This window comes from Pholcus phalangioides, unplaced genomic scaffold (genome assembly GCF_987345545.1).
Source record: "Pholcus phalangioides strain wild (caught in Gottingen) unplaced genomic scaffold, Ppha-v1.0 ptg000002l_1, whole genome shotgun sequence".
Lineage (NCBI taxonomy): Eukaryota > Metazoa > Arthropoda > Arachnida > Araneae > Pholcidae > Pholcus > Pholcus phalangioides.
This window is the reverse complement of record NW_028301595.1, coordinates 16,274,196-16,297,871: the sequence shown is the minus strand read 5'-3', so window position 1 is coordinate 16,297,871 and position 23,676 is coordinate 16,274,196. Positions and strand designations below refer to the sequence as shown.

Here is a 23,676-nt window from a genome sequence, read left to right as displayed (position 1 = left end):
TTATCAAACAGTGTGGTAAAGCCATCCATGTTGGTACTATTGACACATCCGGCTCATCACATGCTGGAAATTATTTAGCAAATGTGGTTTTTAGTTTAGTGAAGTCAACAGAAGAAAACTTCAAATGTAACACATGAAGTTTTGTTACTGCAAATATGGTTTCTTCCAGAAAGACTCAGGATGAAAAGCTTGGCTTTTCAGGACTTACATATTGGTACATTTTAAACTTTTTAGCCGAAGATTTGGTTAAAACTGATGTAACAAAGTATGTTACAAGTATATTTATATACTTCCGCAATCATCTCTCAAAAGCATGGTATCATGTGTAAGGTGGAAGTGCATTGGTATGATGGAATACTTATAGTGATTCTCTTGAATCTTATGTTAAAAATTCGTCAGTTGTTACCAAAGTTTGTGAAGACCACAAATCTCAGATAGTAGCATCTTTAGTGAAATCTTAAATATTGATTCAAAAAGAAATGTCAAGGACATGATTGCAATTCTGAAACCAATAGCCAAAATTAACGATTTTGTACAAAGGAACACACACAACTGCTATATACCGGAATGTGTATTGCCATGGAAAAATTGAAGATAAAAGCAGCACCAACATCAAACAATACAAAAGTTTTATCATCAGAATATAAAAATATATATGAACAATCATTAACAGAGAGAGAGATGCACACTTTGATACATTTATCCTATACTCATCAGTGTTAACTTTTAATAAAGAATTAATGTCACAAAAGAAGAGAAATAAGGGTCTTGAATTCATCAAACAGAAATGTGGCTCTGGGGGTTTCTTGGCAATTACATTAAATTTTTTTTCACCCTAAGGTTGATACAATGTCTGATTTAGAATGGTGGAATAGTTTTTATAATGTTTCGAGTGATTACAGAGAGCGATATGTGATTTGTAAACAAACAAAAGGTATTGCCCCGATCGTGACATAAAAAGGTCTGCATTCCCATTTTGATACTTGAGCTTTATTCTACTTCAACTATCCGTGGATCACCACCCTTCGCTTCTTGCTTTTTCTTTCTGGGCGTTTTCTGCTTTTGTTGCACTATTAGAAAGAAAAAAATCAATATCATACTTCAGTACTTTTTCAAATGAATAAAATGATTCAGAGCAAATAAATATTACCAATAGCAGGTTCCTCTGCACTCCTAAGTTGGTGACCGACGACACCTTCAGACATATCATTCCCGGACGCCTTCATAAAGATCTCAAACAACTGTTTGACAATTCTGGGCGACATTTCCGTCCAGTTTGTCCTCGCGGTGGTCTGCTGAACTTCATTTCAAGACTAATAATTAGATCTAACTTGCAAACGATCAGTCGACGATATCATTGACTTAAATCGCGAGCAATTGCGCTATGTTATGCTTAGTAATAAGAATAGTTTTATTAAAATATATTAATATGCACATAGTCTATATATTCTATAATTCTATATCAAACTTGACACACAGCATTCTTGGTTCTTACACACGTGGTTGTCGCCAGATCCAAGACACATTCTAACTGAATCTGTTGCCATATCCTCACATACAAACCGTAGACAAGCTAAACAACATGGCGACTTCCTGCGCAACTCATGAAAGACATAAATCTAAATTAAAGAAGCGAAGAAATGAATTGTTTCTTTTTCCTTTTTAATAGGCACTAGATATTTAAAAAATTTCCTTGAAGTTTCGGTGAAATTATCGGTTCGCCTGTTTTTGCTTCAAAATGCTTACCGAGGAATTTCTTGAATGCAATTTATGGGCCCATAATTAATTTCAAAACATCCTAAACTATATCGATTGATGCAGTTGGATATTATAAGATAATACCGAGACTTTCATTTTCGTGCTTGAGAAGATATAAATACTAAGTTGAAATCAATGTTATTGCATGAGTATACCCAACTCATAAGTAGATCCGGCTAATTATTTAATTTTCTGGGCTTCGCATCTCTAACGGCCGTATTCACCAACACAGTTTCAACTGCAATCGCAGGTGGAAAGATTGAAGATCGAAACGGATTGGTTAAATTAAGGATTTTAACCAATCCGTGTCGATCGCTGATCGTTTAACCTGCGATTGCAGTTGAAACTGTGTTGGTGAATACGGCCGTAAGCGAACTCAATATTTTTAAAATCGGGAATTCATTTCAATTTTTAAAATTATTGATGTGGCGGAAAACTCCATTAAATTTCCGCATTTCTACGATAAAATCGGCAATTTTAACATTGATTTCTATGGGGAACATCCTGTGCTTGCCACTCAAAGTAATGCTGTTGATTATGACGTCTATTTAAAAAGCCTCATTTATTCTCTTTGCAAAGTGTTTGATATTTCGCGGAACAGCGATGTTGTGATAATGTATTGTGAGGATCTGGCAACAGATTCATATAGAATGAATTAAGGATCTGGCGACGGAGGACGGATCATTGAATTCGTGTTTACGCATGTAAGAATATTTGTGCATATTGCTAATATTTAATTTAAACTAGAGCTATAACTAAATAAGAGTTACTACTAAACATAACATGGCGCAGTCGCTCACGATTTAAATCAATAAGATCGTCGGCTGATCGTTTTTATATCTGATTATTAATCTTAATATGGAGTTTTGCAGACCATCACAAGGCCTAAAGCAGGTTTTGAATGCCGCGCGGAACGTGAATCACTCCGTCCACTCACCAATAAGAAAATCAGTATGACTTTTCCTAGTACAATGCGCCTCACAACAGCGTTTTACGCCAGGCGTGATATGCTGACTGCTTCTGAAAGAGTCAAATGCGTCGTGCTCCTTATGTTTCACCGATCTTTTAATTTTTGTTGTGGTTTTTTTTTTCTCCCCTTCAAACCAGATCATGCAGGAGACAGAATAGTTCACGTCAGGGCCACATAATATATGGCCGCCCTGGGCTGATACGCCAAGCTGGGAAAACACAAACGCGTAGCATAATTATGTAACACGTTTCTGCCAACGCGAAATGGTCCAATTCGGTTCACACGTGACGCAAAAAAAAAACTTAATCCTAGGAAAACCCAGCTTTTCATATTTACCTGGTGATGTTTAAAGTTATGAACCAATATAGCACGATATGCTCATAAGTTACTCCGATATGTTAATGTGCATGTGAATTTTTTTAAATTTTGTCTATAAAACACAGTAATTCAAAAAATATGGCATAGACCTTAGATTTTGGTTCATAACCTCAAAAATATATTAAAATTTCATGATGAAAGGAACAGATTTTTAAAAATGTCAAAAACTTCAACTTAAGTAATCTGGGAATGTTCCTAGGTAACTTGAGTGATGTAGAACCACACTAGGGAGAGGGGCACTTAAGTACTCTAAAATTGTGCCACATAACTTAAATGCTCTGGAATTGTGCTACGGGTCATTTAAGCGATCTGTAAATGTGCTGCTTAGTTCATTTTTATAAAATTGGGTTTGAGGGGGCAAGCTACATTAGATAATCTTCAGGTAAGCAAGAAATACTCGGCTATAATTAATACAAAACATCTATACATTTTTTTCAATTAATAAATTAAACATACTTACAAGTGATACATATCTGTATATGCGATGCCATCTGATCCTCATTTGTTACGGTGACGTAAACCGGCCCAAAATGTTCTCTCCTGAATTGAATCCGTAGGCGTTTTCACCATGCTCCGTCTATAAAATTAAATATGAATGTTAGATTACATAGCAAGCTTTTGTTTTATTTTATTAGATTTTCTATTCGTTAATTTCTCCTCCGTCATTTATATCAGGACTTGACAAATTGAAAAAAAAAGTTAGGCATCAGCCAGATTTCCCAAGAACACCCCTCCTCATAAAAATCGTAGTCACTACCTTGGATGAAATTGTCGTTAACGATAAATAATATTGATAACAAAATACAGAACAAGAGGAAAAAATTACACTGTACTTGGTCATGGGTTAAGTGTGAATATTTTGGCATACACCATTCTCATCCGAAATGTGGAACGAGTATTCAAAGTAAGTGAAGGGTGAATATAACCCCCCCCCCCCGGTCCAGGGTGCCAAACCAGCATCGCTATACTGAATATGAACAAAAACTATTTATTCTTAAGCTTCAACAGGGTAAAACAAGACGAGCTGAGGCTTCAAACAAATAAGAACACAACAAAACTACAGCCAATTCGTTGAATCACTTCCCTTGTGATGAAAGAGCACAAACTGATATTGTGGCCTCAGAGGAGTGAAAAATTCCAACTTGAGCAAAAACACGAAAGTGAAAGGACGGTCAGTTTTTAGCAATTGACCATTTTGGTTTCCTGGAGCATGCTAAATGTTTGCTTGTCATTCTGATTAGACATTGAGAGCGATTATGTGTTATTACTAGGAGTGGGAATATTGACATTTTTGTTGAACTCACCCACATACAATGATGGTCACTCGTGGGAAATTTCCCTTACGCTTTTCTTTCAACATTAAATAGAATAATTGAAAGAAAAAAAAATGCAGGTCAATGCCAATGCCTTTCTCAAGACCTTCTTCCGAGAATGATCATTTCTATTCATTGAATCGATGTAATTATTGTGGATTACAAAAATGTATCACTATAATATTGTTTTCAATTGCATATTGTCACCTCAAAAGCCCTAAACTTTGATGATTGACTGAGGTACATTATCAGAGGCTGCAACCAGATGTTTGGTCAGCTGAGGCAAACATGCATTAAGGAGGCTCCCTTTTAATGTTGGGGAGAAGTTGAAATTTTTCGAGCTACCAGGGTTCCGGGATTTCGTCCCTTTTGATTCCGCGGAACCCCAAAAAAGCTCTCACAGAACTCAAGGGTTCCATGGAACACCGGTTGGAAAACCCTGCTGTAGGGGACTTATCAATAGGTAGAATGTTAGTTCAGGTGCCCAATAACTATCAAAAGGTTTTTTCAGTTTTTGGCGCTCCAAATAAAAGATGCCATTAAGATTATTTCATATCTTCATAGAGGGTGGTTGATTACGGAAGCATCATCCAAACCCCCTCCCCCCCCCTTGTCATCAAAAGTCAGCGAATCGGAATTCCCCCCCCCCCCATCAATGCTGACGTAATACTTGAATGACCCCCAAGAGCAAAGATGTCATACAGTCGAGAGCATTTTACTAGCTTTTAGCTACTGCTCTCTTCCCTATCCCAACTTTCTTCACCATATTATGAATTAACTATTCTACTGTGTCCATTCAAACATTTTCTTTCAAATATTGTAAAATACACTGGTGAAATAAATTAAGAGAATTTGCATATTTTATTGAATTTCATGAAAAACACTGAACTGAAAGTAACACCACTGCTTCAAGACAAAAATGCAAATCTTGTTAGTCAAATATGTAAGCTCACACGCGTGTGTAGGCGGAGCCAATAGGAAAAACAGGCTTTATAAGCGCGCGTAAGTTAAGGCTCATTTCGTTCGCTAGCATAACTCGGCACGGTTATTTTGCAGCAATCGGTTAATTTCAAATTGTAACAGCAAAAATGAGTAACCACCAACGTTTAGATGATGGAATGATGTTTCGAATTTTGGGGAGGCTAGAAGCAGGCCAATCTCAAGTCCAGATTTGTAGAGAGTTCAATTTAACGCCCAGCGTCATGTGTAACTTATGGAAACAGTTCCAGGATACCGGATCCATCAAGAGAAAGCTTGGGCAAGGTCGTCCAAGAGCCACGACGGCCAGAGAAGATCGCCATTTGTTGATTATAGCGAGGCGTAACAGGAGTGCTACAGCTTCTCAGCTCTCTCGTGACTTGTATGCAGCCACAGGAACTCGTGTATCAAGGGTGACTGTTTCCAAAAGACTTCACGAGAGAGGGTTATTTACAAGAAGACCTGCTGTTTGCGTCCCGCTCACTTCTACGGACAGGAGAATCCGTTTATCATGGTGCAGAGAGCATAGAGATTGGAGTATGGATCAATGGGCGACCGTTCTCTTCACTGATGAGTCCCGGTTCAGCCTAAGCACCGAGTCTCGCCATACGCTCATATGGAGAGAACCAGGGACCCGCTACCTACCTTCCCATGTCCACGAAATCGACCATTATGGCGGAGGAGGTTTAATGGTCTGGACAGGCATCATGTTGGATGGCCGCACACCTCTCCATGTCTTTGAAAGAGGCACTGACTGGTGTGAGGTATAGGGATGAGGTCTTGGCAGGCCCGATGAGGGGCTGCTAATTTGAATAAGGAGCTGCAGTTACCACGATACAATTTGCTGGGACAAAATCAAGAGCGGGGGGGGGGGGTGTTGACTTTTTTTTTAGAAACAGCTTGAAGGATGAAGGATTTTAAGGAGTTTTTAAGGTTTTTAAGGGTCCTTAAAAAGGATAGAACCGCTCACAGCCCCGGACTAATACAAAGCACCTTACTTCCGCCTTAAAAAGGAAATGAAAATGACTTTTTAAGGAGTTTTTAAGCACTGTACGAACCTTGAGAGCAATCTGCTCCGCAATGGTAACATCGGCCCCATCATCGTTGTCAACTTTCCAGAAGCTGTTTTTCAGACCAATACGAAATGGAAACTTCGGGTTCGTCATGATGGCTACGACAACTTTCACACTCTGTGTTTTCAACATAAAACTGTAAGGAAGAAATACCTCCAATTTCCTCTTGTCGAAGCTGGCCATTTCTTAAAATAATCAATGGATTTCCTATAAATTAAAAAAATGTAAATACCATGGCATGATAAATCAAAAATTAATACCAGGTGTATGAAATGCAGAATTTTTTTTTTTTTTTTTAAACGTTAAATTCGGAAGAATGATAAAATTTCCTTTATTCAAAATATGCCCCATTGCTTGTTATACATTTTTCCCATCTTTCGAGAAATTTGTGAATACCACGCCAGTAAAAATCGTCCCTTTTTGCTACGAACCATTCATCAAGCAATTTTTTCACATCTTTGTACAAACCAAAGCGCTGCTCAGCAAGTGCGTGACCCATCAATGCAAACAAGTAGTAATCGGGAGAAGCCAAGTCTGGTGAGTAAGCCGCATGGGGTAGAACTTCCCAGCTGAGTGCTTCCAACTGGTTTTGCCGTATGTGATGGAGCATTGTCATGAACAAAAATGACTCTGTGTTGCGTCTTTCGGTATTCCAGCCTTTTTCCAAGCAGTGAACGGTTCAAATTGGTCAATTGTTGTTTTAACATTTAGTATTAATTGTTTCCCCACGTTTTAACAGCTCATAATAGACCATGCCCCTCTGGTCCCACCAAACACACAGCATTGTCTTTCTGTCAAAGCGATTCGGTCTTGTCGATGTGGATGGTGTGCCTAGGTCTACCCATGATTTTTTGCGCTTTGGATTCCATCTCAAAATAAATCCACTTTTCATCCCCTGTAACTATATGATGCAAAAATGACTTCCTTTCGTACAGAGTAAGCGAAATTTCACATGTGTTTTTGCGCTTTTCCATTTGTCTGTCGTTCAACTCGTGTGGTACCCATCTATCGATCTTCTCAATCTTTCATATCTCTCATAGACGATTGGAAACAGCTTGTTGACTAATGCCCAATTACTCTGCGAGTTCTTTTTGTGTTTGTGTATCATCTTCGTTCAACAATGCTTGCAATTCCACATCTTCATATTTTTTTTGCTGGTTTTCCATGTTCCTTGTCTGCAACATCAAAGTCGTCACTTTTTTCCGGACGGTACTGGACCGAAGTGCTGATTCCATGTCTTCGATGTCGGTCGCTTTTTCAGTTTCTTGACTTTTGATTTCACGTTCTATTCAACTTTCTATTTTGCATTCAAAATTTCAAACGTAAAACATTAATTTTCAACGAAGGAAAATAACTGGGGTTGTAATAAACCCCTGTTTATCAAAATAACTGTTTAATAACTACAGTGGAACTTGGGATACAGTGGAATAATTAACGAGCAAAAATTGTGATTAGATTAATGAGATATGATTCGCACTAGGAGCAAAAATGTTGCTCTTAGTTTATTTATTGTCACATTATCACAATTGAGCTGATGCTTTTTCGCTTTCATCCACACATGCACTGTGGATGATATTCTCCCCTATGGTCTCCGCTTCATTCAAAAAATGAGCACCTGTGTATATGTGCTTGACTGTTTACGATACAAAACTAGATGTAGCATTGTATAGCAACATGAAGTTATTTTTATAAATTCTGCTTGGCCAGAAAGTGACTGATAGACCAAATTTTTAGGTGAAAAATTAAACAGAATATGAAAAATTATAGGGTTAAAAATTAACTAAGCGGCACATTTACAAATCGCTTAAATGACCCGTGGAACAATTCCAGAGCATTTAAGTGGTCCGTGCCACACTTTTAGGTCACTGAAGTGGGCCTCAAAGATCACTTATGTAACCCGTAACACAGTTACAGAACACTTAAACAATCCATGGCATAGGTCCCTTGAGCTGCACTCAAGTGGCAACATATGGCACAGTTTTAGAGCACTTAAGTGGCCCCCCAGTGCAGTTCTACATCACTCAAGTTACCCACCGAACATTCCCAGATTACTTAAGTGATCTGTGGCATAATTAAGAATCACTTGAAAGATGCGTTGCACAATTCCAGAGCACTTAAGAAGCCTGGACATATTTCCTGAGCACCTGAAAGAGCTGTGAAACATTTAGAAATCGCTAAAGTGGCTCTGTAAGGCATTTATCGCTAGGGAGGATGTTATTCCAGGTTCCCACAAACTAGCAAAACATTTTTCTCGTTTTTGGTCCACCGATTTTCATAAAGATTGGTTGATGATGTAAGGGAACAGCTGTCGTATGGTCCGCCACTTGGCGATTATTTGGCGCCACACATGTCTGATGGCCCGACGAAGAGTTGCCAAGGCCGTCAGACACTACGGACGCCGAAAAAAAAAACAGCGTGCAAAACATAATAGAAACCACCAAGCATAAAAATATCAGTTAAAAAAAATTACACCTGGCCCATTTTTTTAATAATAAAAAGATCGGGGCATAAGGTATTCCGGGCATAAATATTCTATGTATTAAAACTAAAACCCGGACCCTTTTTTTTAAATAAACGAATCCGGGCATGAAAAATTCTGTAGGTTCATTTTAAATAATAAACCGATAAAACAGAAGGCATGGCAATGGATGAATAACTAATAAATACAACTAAATAATAAAATGGTATGATACAACCTGAGCAGTAGATAATCCAAATAACTAGAGCTACAGAAGGGAGGAATAATAATGAGAGAGACGCGCTGGAAATGGAACAACGGCTGCTTAGAATTTTTGAAAAACCGCGGTGAACAAAAGAATAATCCTGTTTGGTGAAGCCAGCGCCATCTAGTATCGCCCAACGAAACCGGAAAAGTGTTTAAAAATACGGCAACCCAGAGAAGCATTATGACTGTCTTGGCGACTTATCATGAGAAAAAAGTCGCCAAAGTCGTGGCGGACCATACTGCATCTGCTCCAACGCTTTTTTTCTCAAAACCTAAAGGGTGTTTCAAGAACTATCATACGATTTTTGAAAAAAAAAACCAGCTATTCAGCTTTTAATTCGTTTCAATCGAATAATGTATAAGGAGAAAGGAAATCTTGAGTTTCATGCAGTTGCCAACAAGTAGTGCTAATGCTCTTCCTTCCGCAACTTGAAAAAATGTTTGTAAACTGACTTTTCCCACAGTTATAAACTGATTCGAATGACGTCTTCCAGCAGGACGGAGCACCACCGCACTGGAGCTTGGACGTTCGAGAATTTTTAAACACATTCCTGAACGATGGATCGGCCATACAGGACCTGACGATTCAGTTAAACATCACTGGCCTCTAAGATCGCCGGATCTCACAATGTGCAATTTCTTCTTGTGGGAGTTTATAAAAGACTACATTTATGTGCCTCCCATTCCAACTACATTAGCCAAGTTAAAGATATGCATAATAGCAGCAGTGGAAGCAAACATGTTTGCAAAAGTTTGGGGACGAATACTTGACTACTGCATAAATATGCTGTGCATCCCAAGGTGGACATACTGAGCACCTTTAATTTCGTTTGTAAAAAACATTATATACCGTATATACTCGTGTATAAGCCAAGTTTTATTGTGGAAAATTTTTTTCCTCCAGTCGGCTTATACTCTGGTCAGTTTTTGATGAAAAAATATTGATCCCCGAAATCAGTAGTCATTTTTGTAGCAGAGTTCGGGAAACCGGCATTATTGGTATGGGCTATGTTCAAATCCTACAGAACCGATAATGTCAACCGAGGCAAAGAATTCAAAAACATCATTGGCTTTGACACCAGGTGGGCTAACGTTAATTGTACAGCCCTTAGATGTGAGCATCAACAAGCCTCTCAGAGACTATTTGAGGAACTTGTGGATCGAATGGATGAGTTCCGATGCAGAAACTGCAGAAAGTGGTGCCTTGAAGAAACCTGACTTTGGCCTAGTGTGCCAATGGGTACATGAGGCGTGGAATTCTGTTTCCACCGAAATTATCATCCGATTCTTAAAAAAGTGTTGCATCAGCAATGCGATGGACGGAACTGAAGATGATATCCTCTTTGAAAGTGACGATGAGGATAAAAACGAAGATGCCGCACCCCCTGTGATGATCTGATGGATTTTACCATGAGCTTGGAGACTCCAAAGGAACGGATTAAAAAGTTTGAATCATTTTCTATTGTAAATATCCGCAAGCTATTCATTTCGCATGAAAATTTTTTTTCTCTGATTTGCACGGATTTTTTGGGGGTCAGCTTATACACGGGTTTTCAATTTATTGCAGTTTTGGTGATCCTGAAGTGGGGGGGTCGGCTTATACACGAGTATATATGGTATGTCACATATTTTATATCACATGGCTAATAATCTCGAGTGTCTATGTTCAATATTTTTGTAACATATGCATTTCAAATCGGGTGATTCTTTTTGAAACACCCGGTATTCTGTAGAACATAGTTTCCCAATCTGTTTTGCTCCATCGTCCCCCGACACAATCTAACCCTCTAACCCATAGGATCCCATGTTATACCCATAGCTTCTACTGCCCCCCCCCCCCCCGGAACTTTCCATCGCCCACATTGGAAATACTGTCGAATAACTGTGTGAAGTTCCAAAAAGCAGATGGGTCGTGGCGCTGGTGATATCAATAGACATTTGGCAATGTGAGAAAATATTAGAGTATCGCCAGAAATGCCAACCGAGAAAATCTGCCACACAAGATTTATTATGGGCTTATTAGGGAATTTAAATAAATTTAAAATTACTGAATTCAATTTTAAGTGGGGGGTGAATCAAGTGGCGGATTATGCTACAGCTATTTGAAACAGAAACTAATTAAAAATAAATAGTTTAATAAATTTAATGAAAAAAATATATATACACTGTTTGTTGCTCCGCTGGCCATATCTTTTTCTTTATAATAGGTCTATTTTCACGCAGCTTTACGAAACAAGTCGGTCAATTAAACGTTTTTTGTAGGTAGGGTGGTATTCTTTATTTCTCCGGGTGTTTAACGAACAAAAATAAGTAAATATAATTTATCCAGTACTGCTGGCTGTTAAAGCTTTTGACCTTCGTTTTATTCAGGTACAAGTTATGACTATACAACTCGTTTATAAGGGACATTTCATCATTCGTAAGCTGACCATATTTCCTCGAGAGAAATACGGGACATCGCCAAAACCAAACAAAGTTGCCAAATATTGTTGAAATTACGGCAAAATCAAATGGCGAGAAATGATGCATTACTGCAAATTGCAGTGGATTAAAATGTATTCCACGAAAAAAGAAAAAAAAAAATTACCAGGGCAAATGTGGGAGATTAATATTCTCATATATAGTTGTAATTATCATAAAGTAATTTCAATCTTTGACTTCAATAAAGAATAAAAATTCAAGTAGGTTTCGTGTGAAATACGGGAAAAATCGGGACTGTCCCGGGAAATATGGGATGTATGGTCACCTTAGTTATTCGCTATAATTTGGAATTGTGCTTTTTTTTATTTTTTTTTTATCGTATTTCAAATAAAACTCACTTTAGTTTTTACTTTTTACAAAAAGAATTAAATTTGTTTTCTTAACATGAATTCTTATAATGGTAAGTATGGCTATCAATAAAATCTAATGAGTAGGCTGACCATATTTCCTCGAGAGAATTACGGGACATCACAAAAAATTACGTTAAAACCAAACGAAGTAGTCAAATATTGTTGAAATTAGAACTATTACTGCAAATTGAAGTGAATAAAAATGAATTCCACGGAGAAAAACGTTCACCAAGACGAATGTGGGAGATTAATATTCTCTTTTATAGATGTAATTATCATAAATTAATTTATGAGTTGAAAAATAATGTCCATCTTTGACTTCGATAAAGAGTAAATATTCAAGTAGGCTGCGTGTAAAATACGGGAAAAACCGGGACACTTTTGCCAAAAAGTCGGAACGACCAAAACAACAGAAAATACCAGGACTGTTCCGGGAAATACGGGACGATGGTCAATCTACTAATGAGGCTTTTTGGATCACGTGATATTTCCTTTTTTTTAGGGACATTTTTTTGTATGGTCACTTTACTTGTATTTCTCGGAACAGTCCTGGTATTTTTTTTTTGGCTATCCCAACTTTCTGTTAGTGTCCCGGTTTTTTCCGTATTTTACACGGTCTACTTGAATTTTAATTTATTAAGTCAAGGATTGAAATTTATTTTTCAACTCTCATATATTATAATTACAACTATAAATGAGAATATCAATCTCCCAAATTTGTCTTGATGAACGTTTTTTTTTACGTGGAATTCATTTTAATTCATTGCAATTTGCAGTAATGCTTTATTTCCCACCATTGTGATTTTTCCGTAATTTCAACAATATTTGGCAATATTTGTGGTGTTGTTTCAGTGCTCGATAAGGATTCCTAATCCAGACTGTCCAGTATATCTTTCCATTCATGTACCTGGTTTAATAGCACCCACTTGAACTTCTCTGAGTGTTTCACATTCGGAAAAACACTGAAAATAATGTCAACTACTCAATTCCTTGTTATTGAGCTATGAAAATTATCTGTATCAACATTTTTGATGAAAATAACGAATTCCAGTAGACTTCGTTCAAAATACGGGAAAAACCGGGACATTTTTACAAAAAAAGTCGGGACTGTCCCGGGAAATACGGGACGTATGGTCAGCCTAAGGTGACCATTTCTTAGAGAGAAATATGGGACACTGGGATTCCAAATATTGGGAAATACGGGACATCGCCAAAAACGACTCCAAAACTAAACAAAGTTGCCAAATATTATTGAAATTGCGGAAAATCACAATGGCGGGAAATGATGCATTACTGCAAATTGCAGTGGATTAAAATGTATTCCACAAAAAAAAAAAAAAAAAAAAAACGTTCACCAAGGCAAATGTGGGAGATTAATATTGTCATATTAGTTGCAATTATCATAAAAAAATTTATGAGTTGAAGAAAAGAATGTCAATCTTTGACTTCAATAAAGAATAAAAATTCAAGCAGGCTTCGTGTAAAATACGGGAAAAACTGAGACGGCCAAAAAAAAACAGAAAATACCGGGAAATACGGGACGTATGGTCACCCTAGTTAGAAATATCAGGTTAGTTGGAGTCATTGAGAAGAAATATAAGAATTTATTATATATATATATATATATATATATATATATATATATATATATATATATATATATATATATATATATATATATATATATATATATATATATATATATATATATATATATATATATATATATATATATATATATATGAATAGGGTGACCATACGTCCCGTATTTCCCGGGACAGTCCCGGTATTTTCTGTATTTTTGGTCGTCCCGACTTTTTCGCAAAAGTGTCCCGGTTTTTCCCGTATTTTACACGACGCTTACTTGAATTTTTATTCTTTATTGAAGTCAAAGATTGAAATTATTTTTCAACTAATAAACTATATTATGATAATTACAACTATGAATGAGAATATTTATCTCCCACATTTGTCTTGGTGAACGTTTTTTTCGTGAAATTCATTTTAATCTACTGCAATTTGCAGTAACGTTTCATTTCCCGCCATTGTGATTTTACCGTAATTTCAACAATATTTGGCAACTTTGTTTGGTTTTTGGCATCATTTTTGGCGATAATTGACTGTCCCGTATTTGGAATCTCAATTTACTGTATTTCTCTCGAGAAAATATGGTCAGCCTACATACAAGGTAACTAATATGGCGATTCATGAAACAAACAAATCTAAACGAATGAAATACAGAAACAAATAGTTTTTCCTTTTTAATGGGAGCTAGAAATTTCGATTTTTTTTTCAACTTCAAGTTATCGATCTGCCTGATTTTTTCTTCAACAAATGCTTGATTAAAGCTGCGGAATTTCTTCAATGTAATTATAATTATGGGCCCATAATTCATTTAAAAACATCCGAAACTCTGTATGGATTGATGCAATTGGATAATATAAGACAATACGGAGACATTAATTCTCATTTTCCCGCTTGAGAAGACATAAATAAAAATTTGAAATCAATGTTATTGCATGAATATACACGTCAAAAGTTTGTCTGGCTCATTATTTTACATTTAATTTTCTGGGCTCCGTCTCTCTAAACGAGTTCGATTTCGAAAACCAAAGATTCAATTCAGTTTTTAAAATTATTGATGTGGCGAAAATCCCCACTGAATTTCCGCAATTCTACGCTAAAATCTGCAATTTTAACATGAGGCTTTTCCGGGGCTTTTCGGATAGACGTCATAATCATCATCAGTATAACTCCTGAGGGACATGCACTGGATGATCCCCATAGCGTAGCTGCCAAGTCACCCGAATTTCAGCTTCATCTCCCGAACTTTTACGAAAATCACAAAAAATCCCTAATTGTCCCTGAGAAAAATCCCCGCTTCTGAAAACAATTCTTGTGGGACAGTCTCTTGCCTCTGTTTTCCCCTCTTTCGAAATGACGTTACACGTCGTAAATGGGGGAATAGTGTGAAATTCTTTTTTTAAGGAAGTTTTTACAAACCCCCTGACGGTAACAAGAGAAGTTGTTTGTCTTATTGTGCAGAGAAGTAGCTTAGCAGACAATAGCCCCGGATAATAATTGAAGTGACGCACATGTGGTCAAAACTCCCTCTTTTGTTGTAGTTAGTTACGTGCGATAATAAAACATGAATACTGATGAGCGAAAAAATATTTAACCAATTTTAAAGATACTTATTGCGATGAATTTCCTTTCATCAAACGTTATAGAAAAAAGGCTGACTTTTTCTTTTTGTACTGTTAAGATAGGGTGACCATGTTTCCTCAAAGAGAAATACGGGACAGCGCCAATTATCGCCAAATTATGGCACAAAATTTCCACTAAATGTCAGAAACGGCGTTTTTTAATCCCCCAAGTTTGAAAGACTTTAAAGTCTTTCTGAAATTTCAGAATGAGTTCTTTTGTGGTGATTCGAGAATCCAGAATATTTTGTTTCTCATTAATCTCGATTCGAATTTATTTTTTCGATCCCTCACTCAACCTTTCTCCTTGAAGTGAAGGAAAAAAAAAGACTGCTAGCAGAACATTTTCACATATTTAAGATTACTTCGTGCTATATATATATACATAAATATTCTGTGAAATTCATAGGCAGTTTCCACGTTTTGTTTAAAAAAAATCAGTCGCTATCCTATGTTTAATAAATCTTTTAAATGAATTTTCGTTCACAGCTGCCTGTCAAATCTGAAAAGCAACACACTTCTGATGTAAAAAAAATATGAATAAGCATAATGTTCTGTATGGTATTGTTTATATTCAGAATTACTGCCTCACTGAATATTTCAAAAATTTTCAACTCACCTTTTATCCATGTGCAATGCAACAACAACGACAAAAATGGTAATAAATATTTTATTACACGTTCACAACTTCCAAATAAATACGCTGTGTCTGAATAAATATAAAATTGTAAAAAAACAAGACAAATAAGCTGAAACATTGCAAAAATTAGAGTAAGGGAGCCTCTGCATTGTTATACCATGGATATTTATCTGATGAAGTTACCCGTAAAAGCAAACTTTTATCTTTCAACACCTTATCATAAAATTTCTCGCATTCCATGTTACATTTTTGCATAACAATAAGCAGCTCGAATTGTATCAACACTGAATCTAGATTTTCTCCTTTGACCACAAATTATTCATAAGTGAAAATACTCTCTCCACAGGAGCTGTACTCCCAGGAAGACAAAGAATAAATTCAATAATGTTATTGAAATCTTCATAATAAATATTTTTTGTTTTTAATTCAGAAAATTTTTTTACCCATCTATCAGGTACAGAAATGTTTTTTTTATTCCACATGCATTTAGTTTCCTCACAATTATACATCTTATAACATTCCACTGATCAAATACACGAGGTTCACCTGTTTCAGTCAACACCACACTAAATATATTTTAAATATTCTAAATATTTCTAGTGTGGTGTTGTTTCAGTGCTCGATAAGGATTCCTAATCCAGACTGTCCAGTATATCTTTCCATTCATGTACCTGGTTTAATAGCACCCACTTGAACTTCTCTGAGTGTTTCACATTCGGAAAAACACTGAAAATAATGTCAACTACTCAATTCCTTGTTATTGAGCTATGAAAATTATCTGTATCAACATTTTTGATGAAAATAACGAATTCCAGTAGACTTCGTTCAAAATACGGGAAAAACCGGGACATTTTTACAAAAAAAAGTCGGGACTGTCCCGGGAAATACGGGACGTATGGTCAGCCTAAGGTGACCATTTCTTAGAGAGAAATATGGGACACTGGGATTCCAAATACTGGGAAATACGGGACATCGCCAAAAACGACTCCAAAACTAAACAAAGTTGCCAAATATTATTGAAATTGCGGAAAATCACAATGGCGGGAAATGATGCATTACTGCAAATTGCAGTGGATTAAAATGTATTCCACAAAAAAAAAAAAAAAAAAAAACGTTCACCAAGGCAAATGTGGGAGATTAATATTCTCATATTAGTTGCAATTATCATAAAAAAATTTATGAGTTGAAGAAAAGAATGTCAATCTTTGACTTCAATAAAGAATAAAAATTCAAGCAGGCTTCGTGTAAAATACGGGAAAAACTGAGACGGCCAAAAAAAAACAGAAAATACCGGGAAATACGGGACGTATGGTCACCCTAGTTAGAAATATCAGGTTAGTTGGAGTCATTGAGAAGAAATATAAGAATTTATTATATATATATATATATATATATGAATAGGGTGACCATACGTCCCGTATTTCCCGGGACAGTCCCGGTATTTTCTGTATTTTTGGTCGTCCCGACTTTTTCGCAAAAGTGTCCCGGTTTTTCCCGTATTTTACACGACGCTTACTTGAATTTTTATTCTTTATTGAAGTCAAAGATTGAAATTATTTTTCAACTAATAAACTATATTATGATAATTACAACTATGAATGAGAATATTTATCTCCCACATTTGTCTTGGTGAACGTTTTTTTCGTGAAATTCATTTTAATCTACTGCAATTTGCAGTAACGTTTCATTTCCCGCCATTGTGATTTTACCGTAATTTCAACAATATTTGGCAACTTTGTTTGGTTTTTGGCATCATTTTTGGCGATAATTGACTGTCCCGTATTTGGAATCTCAATTTACTGTATTTCTCTCGAGAAAATATGGTCAGCCTACATACAAGGTAACTAATATGGCGATTCATGAAACAAACAAATCTAAACGAATGAAATACAGAAACAAATAGTTTTTCCTTTTTAATGGGAGCTAGAAATTTCGATTTTTTTTTCAACTTCAAGTTATCGATCTGCCTGATTTTTTCTTCAACAAATGCTTGATTAAAGCTGCGGAATTTCTTCAATGTAATTATAATTATGGGCCCATAATTCATTTAAAAACATCCGAAACTCTGTATGGATTGATGCAATTGGATAATATAAGACAATACGGAGACATTAATTCTCATTTTCCCGCTTGAGAAGACATAAATAAAAATTTGAAATCAATGTTATTGCATGAATATACACGTCAAAAGTTTGTCTGGCTCATTATTTTACATTTAATTTTCTGGGCTCCGTCTCTCTAAACGAGTTCGATTTCGAAAACCAAAGATTCAATTCAGTTTTTAAAATTATTGATGTGGCGAAAATCCCCACTGAATTTCCGCAATTCTACGCTAAAATCTGCAATTTTAACATGAGGCTTTTCCGGGGCTTTTCGGATAGACGTCATAATCATCATCAGTATAACTCCTGAGGGACATGCACTGGATGATCCCCATAGCGTAGCTGCCAAGTCACCCGAATTTCAGCTTCATCTCCCGAACTTTTACGAAAATCACAAAAAATCCCTAATTGTCCCTGAGAAAAATCCCCGCTTCTGAAAACAATTCTTGTGGGACAGTCTCTTGCCTCTGTTTTCCCCTCTTTCGAAATGACGTTACACGTCGTAAATGGGGGAATAGTGTGAAATTCTTTTTTTAAGGAAGTTTTTACAAACCCCCTGACGGTAACAAGAGAAGTTGTTTGTCTTATTGTGCAGAGAAGTAGCTTAGCAGACAATAGCCCCGGATAATAATTGAAGTGACGCACATGTGGTCAAAACTCCCTCTTTTGTTGTAGTTAGTTACGTGCGATAATAAAACATGAATACTGATGAGCGAAAAAATATTTAACCAATTTTAAAGATACTTATTGCGATGAATTTCCTTTCATCAAACGTTATAGAAAAAAGGCTGACTTTTTCTTTTTGTACTGTTAAGATAGGGTGACCATGTTTCCTCAAAGAGAAATACGGGACAGCGCCAATTATCGCCAAATTATGGCACAAAATTTCCACTAAATGTCAGAAACGGCGTTTTTTAATCCCCCAAGTTTGAAAGACTTTAAAGTCTTTCTGAAATTTCAGAATGAGTTCTTTTGTGGTGATTCGAGAATCCAGAATATTTTGTTTCTCATTAATCTCGATTCGAATTTATTTTTTCGATCCCTCACTCAACCTTTCTCCCTGAAGTGAAGGAAAAAAAAAGACTGCTAGCAGAACATTTTCACATATTTAAGATTACTTCGTTCTATATATATATACATAAATATTCTGTGAAATTCATAGGCAGTTTCCACGTTTTGTTTAAAAAAAATCAGTCGCTATCCTATGTTTAATAAATCTTTTAAATGAATTTTCGTTCACAGCTGCCTGTCAAATCTGAAAAGCAACACACTTCTGATGTAAAAAAAATATGAATAAGCATAATGTTCTGTATGGTATTGTTTATATTCAGAATTACTGCCTCACTGAATATTTCAAAATTTTTCAACTCACCTTTTATCCATGTGCAATGCAACAACAACGACAAAAATGGTAATAAATATTTTATTACACGTTCACAACTTCCAAATAAATACGCTGTGTCTGAATAAATATAAAATTGTAAAAAAACAAGACAAATAAGCTGAAACATTGCAAAAATTAGAGTAAGGGAGCCTCTGCATTGTTATACCATGGATATTTATCTGATGAAGTTACCCGTAAAAGCAAACTTTTATCTTTCAACACCTTATCATAAAATTTCTCGCATTCCATGTTACATTTTTGCATAACAATAAGCAGCTCGAATTGTATCAACACTGAATCTAGATTTTCTCCTTTGACCACAAATTATTCATAAGTGAAAATACTCTCTCCACAGGAGCTGTACTCCCAGGAAGACAAAGAATAAATTCAATAATGTTATTGAAATCTTCATAATAAATATTTTTTGTTTTTAATTCAGAAAATTTTTTTACCCATCTATCAGGTACAGAAATGTTTTTTTTATTCCACATGCATTTAGTTTCCTCACAATTATACATCTTATAACATTCCACTGATCAAATACACGAGGTTCACCTGTTTCAGTCAACACCACACTAAATATATTTTAAATATTCTAAATATTTCTAGTGTGGTGTTGTTTCAGTGCTCGATAAGGATTCCTAATCCAGACTGTCCAGTATATCTTTCCATTCATGTACCTGGTTTAATAGCACCCACTTGAACTTCTCTGAGTGTTTCACATTCGGAAAAACACTGAAAATAATGTCAACTACTCAATTCCTTGTTATTGAGCTATGAAAATTATCTGTATCAACATTTTTGATGAAAATAACGAATTCCAGTAGACTTCGTTCAAAATACGGGAAAAACCGGGACATTTTTACAAAAAAAAGTCGGGACTGTCCCGGGAAATACGGGACGTATGGTCAGCCTAAGGTGACCATTTCTTAGAGAGAAATATGGGACACTGGGATTCCAAATACTGGGAAATACGGGACATCGCCAAAAACGACTCCAAAACTAAACAAAGTTGCCAAATATTATTGAAATTGCGGAAAATCACAATGGCGGGAAATGATGCATTACTGCAAATTGCAGTGGATTAAAATGTATTCCACAAAAAAAAAAAAAAAAAAAAACGTTCACCAAGGCAAATGTGGGAGATTAATATTCTCATATTAGTTGCAATTATCATAAAAAAATTTATGAGTTGAAGAAAAGAATGTCAATCTTTGACTTCAATAAAGAATAAAAATTCAAGCAGGCTTCGTGTAAAATACGGGAAAAACTGAGACGGCCAAAAAAAAACAGAAAATACCGGGAAATACGGGACGTATGGTCACCCTAGTTAGAAATATCAGGTTAGTTGGAGTCATTGAGAAGAAATATAAGAATTTATTATATATATATATGAATAGGGTGACCATACGTCCCGTATTTCCCGGGACAGTCCCGGTATTTTCTGTATTTTTGGTCGTCCCGACTTTTTCGCAAAAGTGTCCCGGTTTTTCCCGTATTTTACACGACGCTTACTTGAATTTTTATTCTTTATTGAAGTCAAAGATTGAAATTATTTTTCAACTAATAAACTATATTATGATAATTACAACTATGAATGAGAATATTTATCTCCCACATTTGTCTTGGTGAACGTTTTTTTCGTGAAATTCATTTTAATCTACTGCAATTTGCAGTAACGTTTCATTTCCCGCCATTGTGATTTTACCGTAATTTCAACAATATTTGGCAACTTTGTTTGGTTTTTGGCATCATTTTTGGCGATAATTGACTGTCCCGTATTTGGAATCTCAATTTACTGTATTTCTCTCGAGAAAATATGGTCAGCCTACATACAAGGTAACTAATATGGCGATTCATGAAACAAACAAATCTAAACGAATGAAATACAGAAACAAATAGTTTTTCCTTTTTAATGGGAGCTAGAAATTTCGATTTTTTTTTCAACTTCAAGTTATCGATCTGCCTGATTTTTTCTTCAACAAATGCTTGATTAAAGCTGCGGAATTTCTTCAATGTAATTATAATTATGGGCCCATAATTCATTTAAAAACATCCGAAACTCTGTATGGATTGATGCAATTGGATAATATAAGACAATACGGAGACATTAATTCTCATTTTCCCGCTTGAGAAGACATAAATAAAAATTTGAAATCAATGTTATTGCATGAATATACACGTCAAAAGTTTGTCTGGCTCATTATTTTACATTTAATTTTCTGGGCTCCGTCTCTCTAAACGAGTTCGATTTCGAAAACCAAAGATTCAATTCAGTTTTTAAAATTATTGATGTGGCGAAAATCCCCACTGAATTTCCGCAATTCTACGCTAAAATCTGCAATTTTAACATGAGGCTTTTCCGGGGCTTTTCGGATAGACGTCATAATCATCATCAGTATAACTCCTGAGGGACATGCACTGGATGATCCCCATAGCGTAGCTGCCAAGTAGGGTGACCATACGTCCCGTATTTCCCGGGACAGTCCCGGTATTTTCTGTATTTTTGGTCGTCCCGACTTTTTCGCAAAAGTGTCCCGGTTTTTCCCGTATTTTACACGACGCTTACTTGAATTTTTATTCTTTATTGAAGTCAAAGATTGAAATTATTTTTCAACTAATAAACTATATTATGATAATTACAACTATCTCTATAAATGAGAATAATTATCTCCCACATTTGTCTTGGTGAACGTTTTTTTCGTGAAATTCATTTTAATAGACTGCAATTTGCAGTAACGCTTCATTTCCCGCCATTGTGATTTTACCGTAATTTTAGCAATATTTGGCAACTTTGCCCAGTTTTGGCGTCATTTTTGGCGATAATTGACAATGTCCCGTATTTTCCCGTATTTGGAATCTCAATGTCCCGTATTTCTCTCGAGGAAATATGGTCAGCCTACTGCCAAGTCACCCGAATTTCAGCTTCATCTCCCGAACTTTTACGAAAATCACAAAAAATCCCTAATTGTCCCTGAGAAAAATCCCCGCTTCTGAAAACAATTCTTGTGGGACAGTCTCTTGCCTCTGTTTTCCCCTCTTTCGAAATGACGTTACACGTCGTAAATGGGGGAATAGTGTGAAATTCTTTTTTTAAGGAAGTTTTTACAAACCCCCTGACGGTAACAAGAGAAGTTGTTTGTCTTATTGTGCAGAGAAGTAGCTTAGCAGACAATAGCCCCGGATAATAATTGAAGTGACGCACATGTGGTCAAAACTCCCTCTTTTGTTGTAGTTAGTTACGTGCGATAATAAAACATGAATACTGATGAGCGAAAAAATATTTAACCAATTTTAAAGATACTTATTGCGATGAATTTCCTTTCATCAAACGTTATAGAAAAAAGGCTGACTTTTTCTTTTTGTACTGTTAAGATAGGGTGACCATGTTTCCTCAAAGAGAAATACGGGACAGCGCCAATTATCGCCAAATTATGACTAAATTTCCAATTATGGCACAAAATTTCCACTAAATGTCAGAAACGGCGTTTTTTAATCCCCCAAGTTTGAAAGACTTTAAAGTCTTTCTGAAATTTCAGAATGAGTTCTTTTGTGGTGATTCGAGAATCCAGAATATTTTGTTTCTCATTAATCTCGATTCGAATTTATTTTTTCGATCCCTCACTCAACCTTTCTCCCTGAAGTGAAGGAAAAAAAAAGACTGCTAGCAGAACATTTTCACATATTTAAGATTACTTCGTGCTATATATATATACATAAATATTCTGTGAAATTCATAGGCAGTTTCCACGTTTTGTTTAAAAAAAATCAGTCGCTATCCTATGTTTAATAAATCTTTTAAATGAATTTTCGTTCACAGCTGCCTGTCAAATCTGAAAAGCAACACACTTCTGATGTAAAAAAAATATGAATAAGCATAATGTTCTGTATGGTATTGTTTATATTCAGAATTACTGCCTCACTGAATATTTCAAAATTTTTCAACTCACCTTTTATCCATGTGCAATGCAACAACAACGACAAAAATGGTAATAAATATTTTATTACACGTTCACAACTTCCAAATAAATACGCTGTGTCTGAATAAATATAAAATTGTAAAAAAACAAGACAAATAAGCTGAAACATTGCAAAAATTAGAGTAAGGGAGCCTCTGCATTGTTATACCATGGATATTTATCTGATGAAGTTACCCGTAAAAGCAAACTTTTATCTTTCAACACCTTATCATAAAATTTCTCGCATTCCATGTTACATTTTTGCATAACAATAAGCAGCTCGAATTGTATCAACACTGAATCTAGATTTTCTCCTTTGACCACAAATTATTCATAAGTGAAAATACTCTCTCCACAGGAGC

The 23,676-nt window shown here is 35.7% G+C and overlaps 1 long non-coding RNA gene across 2 annotated transcripts; it reads right to left on the bottom strand.

Moving 5' to 3' along the window:
• Positions 1-612: 612 nt before the first annotated feature.
• LOC149089484 (uncharacterized) lies at positions 613-11,509 on the bottom strand. Of its 2 annotated transcripts, XR_016193523.1 has the most exons (4): positions 11,360-11,509; positions 6,456-6,677; positions 3,567-3,683; positions 613-1,070 (listed from the first exon to the last, which is right to left on the bottom strand). It is a non-coding gene; the product is annotated as an uncharacterized LOC149089484 (long non-coding RNA). The 2 variants fall into 2 exon arrangements; XR_016193524.1 differs by lacking the exons at positions 3,567-3,683; positions 6,456-6,677; positions 11,360-11,509 and adding an exon at positions 1,151-1,522.
• Between the last annotated feature and the right edge of the window lie 12,167 nt (positions 11,510-23,676).